We start from the raw sequence: 11653 nt of genomic DNA, 5'->3' as shown, positions 1-11653 counted from the left end.
TGGATGTATAGGTCCACAAATGTCTCCTTGAATTCTTTCTAAGAAAGATGGAGATTCAGTATTAACCTTCGTATATGAAGGTCTAATGACTAACTTGCCATGCGCACAAGCATCATATGAGAATTCATTTGTAGAAATTAAGAATCTTTTGATTCATATGTTGTGCCCATATGAATTATTGATTATTTGGCGCATTATAGTTGCTCCAGGATGTCCAAACCTATCATGCCAAAGCTTAAAGCTTTTTGTCATTGAACTTTAGGTTCATGACATGGTTTGTCTCAATTGCTTTTATGAATGTATAATACATTCCAGAAGGTAGTGATGCTAATTTTTCTTTTGTCGGCTTATAGCCTGAAACAAAAGAATTTATGCAAAGATATTCATTTCTACCTTCCACATAATTGTCTCGATGTGGTATCCATTATTACGGACATTATTGAAACTCAGTAAGTTCATTTTAAACTTACTAGAGTACAGGGCATTTTCAATATCTAATTTAGTATCATTTGGCAAAATGATACAAGCTCTTCCGGAGCCTTCAATGATTTTTGATGCACCTGATATTGTGTTAACATTATTCTCATCTAATGTCAACTTAAGGAAATACTTCTTCTTTTGAAGAATAATATGTGTATTTATTTACCAAGACAAATATCACAAGATTTCATATGATATTAATGTATATATATTCATGCCTTGTTAAAAACCTCTCCGCAAAAACCCTATGGGAAAAATTCGGTAGAGGAAAAGAGTACAAGACATATATATTTACTCATATATTACACTAGTTGCCTCGTTAAAAACCTTAACTAAGAAAACCTCGTAGGAAAAAACTTAGTAAGGGAAAAAGAGTACAACCATTCGGCCTTTAGGGCCGTTTGACCTTCAAGGTCTAATTTTCAAGAGCATGTAATATGGATTGCTCTTGAAGAGTATGTAATATTCTTCATAGAATATTGATTGTGCTCCATCGGGAGCAACAATATGAATCAAATAGATAAAGATTCAAGGATATGTTATCCAAATATTTAATTTACTTGCTCTTAGAGCATGTAATATTCTTCAGGAATATTACTTGTGCTACTTTAATAGCATCAATTTAAGATCTTGAATGTAATATTATTTAGGAATATTACGTGTGCTACTTTAATAGCATCAATTAATTTTCAAGATCATTTCAGGAAAATAGACCATATATAATATGTCAAATCTCAAAATAAGAGCACAAAAATCACAGAATTTGACATGAAAATTGATAACAATAAACTTCACCATAAACAAATTGCTTTGATTTATTTTTATTGAATATCAATTTGTCACATTAGAGGGAAATATAAAAGAAAAAAAATCAGATTATGCGTAACTTGTATTACAACACAATTTGTGATCTTTAATCATTGCTAATACGCATACCTCAAATATAGCATCACTAGTAATTACTCATGAGTAACAAAGGAGTATATTCGAGTCGCAAAAATTAATAACTTATTCATCTCGAAAAGTGCCGTTGAAAGGCGTAAAGCAATGAAGTGATTGTTTTAGAAAAACAAATACTTATTCATTTACATCGAGAATAAAACTAATAGATTAATTGCATTAATAAAAAACAACTGATCAAATACAATTGAAACAGAAAAGCAATCAAAATATATACATGTTGATTGGATATATACAGTTGAACACATGTATTAATAGAATATACACATCTATGCTTCAAATCTCTGAATCGAATCACAAATAGATATAATTGCCACTACTGCACCCAATAATCCCTTATGCACAATTTGCCTTCAATTCTATTAAGTATAAGACAAAACTAGGGATTACTAATTGACAATTATCATGTTTCACTCTGATATATGATTTGCGATTATCAAATACAAGGCGCAATTCATGAATACTCGTGAATTAGAGACGCCATTATAAAATCGAATGTTTAATCTAAATGCAGTCGTCGTGATAAAAAAAGATGATTTCCTCGATGGAAAGTCATATGAACATAGAAGTAATTAAATCTTACAATTCTAACAATTTCAGAAATCAAAGAACATAAATTTATTAGAATATCGAATAGTACCTCGATGGAAAGACACGATTCTTTCCTAGGGCATATCTCCATACTCAGGATTAGAGATTCGATTCTTTTCTAGAGCATACCTCTAATCTTTCTACAATCGAAGGGAGATGAGAGAACTAGAACTATCGTGATGAGAGAACTAGAACTATCGTGCTGATAACGTGTTATAAACTAGAGAGAAATAAGAGAATAGAGAAGAGAATATGTATTGAGCGTATTCAATATGAGGGCCAAAGGCCTCTATTTATACAAGTAGGAAGCTAGGGTTTTAGGGAGGTTTCTTGGTCAACACACATAAGATATATCTTATAGATATATTTACAACAACAACAAATATATTTGATAACATGCATTTTGGTGGGAACTAGCCCCATATTCAATGTTTTCCCCCCTAATTAGCAAGTTCAGAAAGTCTTCCTTAGACAATTTATCAATTAATTATCCTTCAAATTTAAAACAAGATTTCAACAAATTGTTGCTAATATATATGATGATTACAGCAATATCATTATGAATATTTAATGCATGCTAATTTTGTCCATTTTGTTATCCTTTTGGCGACAAGAAAAATGGAAATATTTCACTCGATTTTTAGTTTATCATTGATAACTTTCTTTCTTTGAAGATTATAAGGTTTTTGATCCTGCTAGCTCATAATTGCTATGCAAAATCCCTATATTTGTTTTTCATTATGGATGAGACTTGTCTATACATAGGGAAGCAAATGATGGTAATACTACAACAATTTGAATTATATATTAATTGTTTAATAACTATAATATTACACTTTATATAAAGTTGAAAATTTACGTTTTCAAATTAATTTTTTTATTAAGTAATTGATGTGGATTATTTTATTTTATTTTTAAATATATTTGTATTTGTTTATATTTTGATTATGTTTAACATTTATTGTTGGGTCCCCTGAGACTATGTTTATCAGCAACCATCTAACCACCCAATCATCCAACCATCTTCAATATTTAATTAATTTCTCTATCTTCCACATCACTAATATTTATCCCAACCCAACCACCTCTATTTTTGTTAATTTATCAATGACCACCCAACCACCCAACCAAAACATTACATATTATTATTTTTAATCGTAATAATTTTAGTAATATTAAATACTATAAATTAAAATATTATAAAAATAATTAAAATGAAAAAATAACAAATTAATGAAAATTTAAATATGTAGAGAGGATAAATGGAAGAATTTGAAGATGTGTTGAAATATAGCAAGAGTGGTCTCTATTTATAGAGAATGAAAAAATATAAATTTTAGTATTTTTAATTATTTTTTAAAATATTTATATAAAAAATATATTAATTTTTATCAATTATTCTAACAAAATCTGTTGAACCAATTAAATATGGACAAGTGTCATGACACCATTCATCCATTTTTGAAGAGAGAGAGAGACCTAACCTGGTCTATATTTTAACATGGTCGACCATGTTTGGTTGGAGACTATCAATTGTTTTTTTTTTTTCCTTTATCTAGGTGGCATGCGACCAAGTTGATTCCTTTCAACTGATAAACTTGGTCTGAGGGTTGAAATGTGCCTTCAAAGGTGACACAATCATTAGTAACAGCTGAGTGCAAACAGAACAGCTTATCGCAAATAGAATCTTAAACTAACTCATGGCCAAACAATCGAAACCCAAGCCGTTCTGGGTCACCACTCGGGCAACTGACTGGATCGGCTCTGATGAGGACTGGAATACTCATCAGCGTTGTGCTTAGCAATCCAAGCCTATTTTACCTTATTATGATTATTGTTATTATTATTATATAAACTAACCTGCGCAGGTTTAACTAAAGACTCGGGATAATAAATGAATACGAAGAGCCTGCGCAGTCGAAGATGCCTGAAGAGCCCACTTCACCAGAGACAGCCCTGCCAGAGACAGCCCTGCCAGAGGCAGCGCTTACAAAGACGACATGCCAGAGCAGAGCTGCTTGCCTTGCCAGAGCAGATGAAGGGACTTGGCGGCGCAGATTACCTAAGCTACTTTGCAGCACAGACTCGCCTGCGCAGCTCAAGAGAACTACTCAACACGGACAACGAGGGACAGTGCAGATGGGGTAAACCAAGATCATTAAAGGGCCTAAATCCAATTATTAGAGTTCATGGGCCTAAGGCCTTTAGGGTTCATTCTCACATCTATAAATAGGAGGTCTAACATTAGCAAAGGAGGATCAATTCATTTTGGAGCAACACACTTGTAATATGTAACTCTCTCAAAGTATAGTGAAATCAAGGAAGGACCTCCCGTGGATGTAGGTCATGATGGCTGAACCACGTATATCCGTGTGTCGTTTATTGCTTTCTACTTTCTAGTTTAGGTGTTGGTGATTCCATGCTTCACCAACTGGCGCCGTCTGTGGGAAAGGATCGGAGCTACGTCATGAGTTCCGACGAGCTTACAAAAAATTGGGAGAGTTACTGTTCATCACCGATTACTGTTCATCAAAATTTTTTGGAAAATTGGGGATTCGGTTACTGTTCATCCGAAAAAAATTGGGGCAAGCTTTCTCACTTTTCTGGGCAAAAAATTTCCGGCGAGATTCCTCCTTTTCCTTCCGGCAATTTTCTTCGATTTTGGCGACAATGGGGGGCTTATGTTCAGGTCCAGATTGGGATTTAGGTTCATATTCTTTGATGATCCAGATTGTGAATCAACCAAAAATGGCTTTGGGTCTTATTCATCCTCATCCAGATTGGGATTTGGACTCGTCGATTCAATCGAATCAGTCGCCGGATTCTCGACCGAAGAGCCTTCTGCCGCTGTCACCAAGCTCAGCGCAGGTTTCGATCGAAGCCGCCGCCCTTCTTCCATGACTGTAACCTCCAATCGAAGACCCCAATCGCAGCGGAAACCAGTCACCACCGCCGCGCCGAGCTCTCCTCCTCTGAGCCAACCATTAGCTCGCCGACTATTGGCATAGGAAAAAACCCCCAATTTTCTGATTCATTAATCTTTTAGCAATTTCGAACTAATTATGGTGAATCATGATGATTATTTATGTTTTCCTCATTTTTGTAGTGTTTCCCAGCAAATCACTGGTAGAGATTCATTTTGCGGAGATCATTACCCGCCTCATCGGCGTTTGAAGGCTGCAAGACCTACGCCTTTTGAGAATTAGGGGAATCGCAGAAATTCGATGCTCTGTTGCCGTTTCAGAAGAACCACAATCCAGTTCCAGAAATGGCGGATTCAGCTACAATCAAGGAATTTTCAGAAAGTTTCTGAGGAATTTGGGCTAAGACCAAATCACCAGTAAATTTTGGCAATCAAACTCCGGCAAGCGCCGCCACCTCCTTATCTGAACTCCGGTGAAGCCAGCACCTTGTCTGGTCGGCGACGCTTTCGCCTGACTCGCCTCTCTCTTCAACACCACAGAACATTCTCCCGCATAGATTCAAGCCACCCCGCCGCCTTATCCAGTGAAAATCGGTGCCGCGGTGAATTACCGCCCTCTGGAACAGATTCACTCGAGCCCAACAAAGACAGGAATAGAGCCCTAGGTTCCACTATCAGAATCGCTGCCTCCGCTGCCACCGAGGGCTGGCGAGGTTCGCCGCTCCGCTGCATGCTCGACTGAACAGAGCAGTTGTTCTACCTTCGTCAAAAGCTAAGTTATCTATTTTCACTATACTAAGTCTTGATGAGTCAATTACTTGCTACTACTGTGATAGTTGATTGTTGGGTCAATTGACTGAGATAGGGCAGAACATAGTGCAAAATGCATTTGTGAAGGAAAAAACCTCTGCTATACTTGATTTCTTGTGGGAGTGAGCCTGCTTACATTGCTCGATGTCTACTTGTTAGGATCCGATTTTGTGAGGTTAACTGGATCAAGAATACATCTTTAGCTCTGTTTATTCAAACGTATCCTGGAATCAATGGGTGCCCGCTGTGTTTTGCTACAGTGACCATGTCATCTTGATATAATCTTGCTTTGATTTCATAGTGATTTCTCTAAGTTAGGGACTGATGTTGGGACTGATTTCGTTATGATTAGGCTCTTAAAATAGATTCGAATTTATTATGATTTTGCTTGAATTTTGGAATTGATTTTACTTTGATTGCTATTCTACATTACTGAATTCAGGGCTCATCAACCAGGACAATTCATCAACTGAGTTATTGCAACTCAGGGAGAGAGAATGGCAGTTCATCAGCTCGCTGATATTGCTGTGATTTTTGGGTTAATTTTGGGTCTAATACTGTTGATTTCGAACACTTGTCCAATCGGGATCATCCCATCATGATATATCCGGTTGAGGAATGATGATTCATGCTTTGGTGACTATCTTAATTTTATAGAGAACGTGGCTATTAAATCTTTGGTTGAGCTGTGAATTTTCTTGAGGGAAAAAATTTTAATATCGTCTGCTATGTTCACTTATATATTTGCCGATGATCTCTTCTCCTGATTTAAGCCTTGGGTAGCCAACTTAAAACTTCATTATAATCTTGCTCTATTTGTTGTAGTTTGCCTGAGACTGCTGCTGTTGGGACTAATTGGAGATCATTCATTGTTGATCTAATCACTAGAAAAACCATAAGTTAAGGGCTATATGCGCTTCACATTACCTTGAGGGTGACAAACGCTAGCCACCAAGTTATATCTACCGCGGATTAATCGGAGTCCGACGAGGCAGCAAGGGCCTGCCATTGTCAGCATTGTCTTGGCTTCAACCGAACAGAACAATTGCCTTTCTCCCTATCATAAGCTAAGTCTTTAAATCCTATGGATGTATTTATTCAATTCCTGAGATTGCATTATTTTGGAATACTATCGATGCTGGATGAGCTTTCAAGGAAGATGGCTCGACTAATAAAGCTGATTAGCGACATGTGTATTATGTTGTGAATCACGTGAAGCTTCTTTGACGTGAGAAGGGATACAGCGCAATCAAAAAAGTCGTGGAATGCCTTTGAAGTTTGGACACTCTTGATATAGCCCTTAATGCGGATTGACAAAGATGACGGATCTTTCAATATCTTTCAAGGACGGTGGCGATAGACACAATTGCCAGCGCTGCCATTCAATCTCTGGTGTTCTCTGTTGCTACCCTGCATCGTTCAAGCCGATGGACATTATAAACTTACAACATTCACTATGCTAAAATTATATCAGGGAAGAATCTTTCATTAAGTGTTGGCATATATCTCTATTCTTGTTTCTATATCTATAGTTTCAATATTGCTTGAGAGGGGCTGTAATCTTGTTTATACGTTTATGCTAAGCTAGTTATTGTCAGTCTATCATGAATATCGATCTGTGGGATTATGTTTGATTACGTTGCTTGAAGTCTACTATTTAGGATCTGAATATGTAGTTTAAATATGACGTTGACATTCTTTTAATAGTACCAACGCATGAATTATATATATATCTATGTACAGACTCCTGAGTTTGTGAGCTTGATATTGATATGGTTTTCTTCTGGTTTCGAGCCTGATATTGATGTGGTTTGGCTCAAACTTTGGACTGATAGCTATGATTTGGCTTTGATCTTAGCTCAGCGCTGGAGAGGGCAGCGCAGGCGAGGGCCTTTGAGGGCAGCGCAGGTATGGCGATAGTCTTCGAGGGCAGCGCAGGTTCACGAAAAAGACTAAATGGGCAGCGCAGGTTCACAAGGAAGATTCAGTGCTGCTGCTCAACCCGGGAAGAAGCTCTCAATTTTCAGCACAGCTACTCAGCTCGGGAAGAAGTTTTCAATCTTCAGCGCTGTACTCCAGCCTTGCGGGGATAAGATAACTGATGATTGGGAGATGAACACATTCATGAATCAAAATTTAGGAATGCCACGGGAACATCTTGAGAGCCATGGCTCAGCCTAATTTGTTGGGAAGTGCATCCATTTGTCAGTGTTTTTCAATTTATTTTCATACTGAAATCAATTCTATAACCCCAATCGCTTGCTCTGCTTGTAATCTCTCTTTTCGTCGTTTGATTTTTGTGCAAGGAATATCAAGCAAAACTCGAGTGCTTAAGAGAATTATTAAGGAAGCCTGGTGAGATTCTATCGAATACCTGGCTTCTAGTTGCTAGCTACTGTTGATTCGGTAAGAATCTTGAGACTATCAAGATTATTGGGCCGATTGGGAAGATGTCAAGTGGAGCCATCAGCCTAGGATTCAATATGCGATGCGATGCTACGTGGCTTGTTTTATTACAAGACTGCGCGGGGATGAAGATTGCCACAAGTTGAAGCACAATCTATTTTTATGTCTCAACAACTATCAAATCCAGCTCGGACAGCTTCAAAGTCGCCCCTCTCAACTCAAAGGAATGAATGCACAGCCTGCTAGTTCCAGATTTTATCGTCCAAGTCGCAAAATCCACACTTTTGCTTGCATTAAAGCTTATAAGCACTTTTTTCCACGCAAGTTTTCCAGCGCCGCCCAGTGCTGCACAGGTGTTCTTGCGCAGCGAGTTGCCAGAGCTTTTGCATCTGATACCCTATACATTGGGGCCGATCATCATCTTGTTATGGATGCTTATGGGTATTAATGTCTTGTCAGCTCGCCGAGGCAGCATAGGGAAGGAGAGGGCAGTCATCGACTGCGCTGATGCAGTACACTGATATAGCGTAGGTAGGGAGAGGTGTAGTTCATCAGCTCGCCGACGCAGCGCACGAAAGGAGAGGGCAGTCATCGACTGCGCTGATGCAGTACGCTGATACAGCGCAGGTAGGGAGAGGTGTAGTTCATCAGCTCGCCGAAGCAGCGCACGAAATGAGAGGCTAGTTCACCAACTGCGCTGATGCAGTACGTTGATGCAGCGCAGTACGTTGATACAGCGCAGGGAGGGAGAAGGGATCATGCGAAGAAAGATACAATAGCAAAGGAAAAAGAGGAATTAGTGGAATGACAAGATGAAGAAGAATTATTAAGCTGCGCAGGAATGAAAGCAAGAAGAATTACTAAAGCTGCGCTGCAGAATCGCCAAACTGCGTTGCAAAAATCACTAAGCTGCGTTGCGGGATATCTAAGCTGGTCTTCAACACAGGAACTTTACATTATCTCAACGCAGAATATAATAGTCGTGTCCAACACAGAATCTCTAAGCAGTCCCCAGCGCAGAATGTCTAAGCCGTAATGTAACAAAGGTAACCCACTAACTAGTGGTGATCCAGGTATTTCGCAGAACTATAATTTCTCACTACATGATCTTAGATTACTTTATTGAAGCATGAAAGCATGATTAAGATTTGGGAAATGTTATACTTTACCTCTTGAGAAAAATCACGATTTATATTATCTCTTGAAGGGATTTGTGAATTTGATATTATGTCTTTGAAGCTGCACAACTTCTGCATATGTGCCTAGGGTTGAAATATGAATTAACTAAGTATACGAAGCTGCACACCTTCTGCATATGTGCTAAGGGCTTGGAACATAATTTGGATAACATACTTTGAGACCATAGTAGGAACACCAACCACAAGCATACACATAACATGTTTTGTTGAATCATGCACATGTTACCAAGAGGAAGGGAGTAGGGTATATGTTGCCATCTGTATTTTTCTTGAAAATTTACAGCACATCAATAATGGTTGACAACGCTGGAAAACCTGCTTCGGCAGAAAATGAGCTTTAGTGGCAATTCAGCCACGCTACGGAGGGGAAAGCCTTAAGTGGAATCTAGGTCTTCTCAGCGCAGTCAGGACATTTATCTCAGCTACCTCAGCGCAGCTATTTAGTTATCTCAGCTACCTCAGGGCAGCCACCTCAGTGCAGTTATCTCAGAGCAGCTATCTCAGTTATCTCAGTAGTTTTCAGCGCAGAATGTCCGAGCCGTTGTCAGTTCAGAATGTGTATGCTCCGTGCAGAAATATCGTAAGCCGCGAAAGTTAGACAGGGGTGTACCATCTTGAGGGCCGCTCTGCGGGGGTGTACCATCTTAAGGGCCGCTTTGCGGGGGTGTACCATCTTGAGGGCCGCTCTGCGGGGGTGTACCATCTTGAGGACCGCTCTGCGGGGGTGTACCATCTTAAGGGCCGCTCTGTGGGGGAGTACCACCAATGTTTCACAAAGTTTTCTTAGCGCGGTCTTGTCAGCGCAGTCAGCGCGGGGTTGTCAGCGCAGTCAGTGTAGTCGTCTCAGTGCAGTCAGTGCAGCGTAGTCAGCGCGGGGCAGATCACTTGAGTCTTCTCAGCACAGGTTATCTAAGCCATTATCATCTTTAATAATGCTCGACGAATCAAAAGGAAAAATTATTATCTTTTTTTATCTTAGTTCATTCACAGCGCTGAAATACTTTGTCCCCATTCTTTTATAAAGATTGACAATTTTTATCTAATAAGTTGCAGAGAATTATATATGCTTAATTGACACGGGAGAGCAGCACAGCGCTGACTTCACACCACACACCACTAGTTGAACAAAGAGAACGTTGTTCAACTAGACCAGAGGAGGAGTAGCTGATGAGGACTGGAATACTCATCAGCGTTGTGCTTAGCAATCCAAGCCTATTTTACCTTATTATGATTATTGTTATTATTATTATATAAACTAACCTGCGCAGGTTTAACTAAAGACTCGGGATAATAAATGAATACGAAGAGCCTGCGCAGTCGAAGATGCCTGAAGAGCCCACTTCACCAGAGACAGCCCTGCCAGAGGCAGCGCTTACAAAGACGACATGCCAGAGTAGAGCTGCTTGCCTTGCCAGAGCAGATGAAGGGACTTGGCGGCGCAGATTACCTAAGCTACTTTGCAGCACAGACTCGCCTGCGCAGCTCAAGAGAACTACTCAACACGGACAACGAGGGACAGTGCAGATGGGGCAAACCAAGATCATTAAAGGGCCTAAATCCAATTATTAGAGTTCATGGGCCTAAGGCCTTTAGGGTTCATTCTCACATCTATAAATAGGAGGTTTAACATTAGCAAAGGAGGATCAATTCATTTTGAAGCAACACACTTGTAATATGTAACTCTCTCAAAGTATAGTGAAATCAAGGAAGGACCTCTCGTGGATGTAGGTCTTGATGGCTGAACCACGTAAATCCGTGTGTCGTTTATTGCTTTCTACTTTCTAGTTTAGGTGTTGGTGATTCCGTGCTTCACCAGGTTCTGAGGAGATTTACCTGGAAAAAGGAAACAGGTTTGGCTAGGTAACATAATGGAAATGTATCGATCTGCAAATTCTGGAATGACGGTTCGACCCCATCCTTGGCCTCAAGGAATTTCTCGGCTTGTTGATCTTAAGATAATCTTAAAATTGATTATCTGTTTATCAGGAAAGAGATTTTTAGTTTATTATCAACAGCTCTGCGAAACTCATCCATAATATTTATAAAATCGACAATGTCACATCCGAAATGAAAGGTACAAAAATAAGTAAAAACTTGTTTGAAAATTGAAAACGTGATTGTAACATTAGGGTTAGTTTAATTATTTTGAGTATATAATTTTTTTTACATATTTTTATAAAAGTGGGTAGATTTACTATTTAGAATATCACAAATTCTTCTATAGTTTTCTTTACAGGTCAAGTGTGTCAACTCTGACCTTGAGAAGAAATTAGATAAGCATAAA

This window comes from Salvia miltiorrhiza, chromosome 1, assembly GCF_028751815.1.
Source record: "Salvia miltiorrhiza cultivar Shanhuang (shh) chromosome 1, IMPLAD_Smil_shh, whole genome shotgun sequence".
Taxonomy (NCBI): Eukaryota; Viridiplantae; Streptophyta; class Magnoliopsida; order Lamiales; family Lamiaceae; genus Salvia; species Salvia miltiorrhiza.
Note: the sequence above shows the minus strand (reverse complement) of the source record.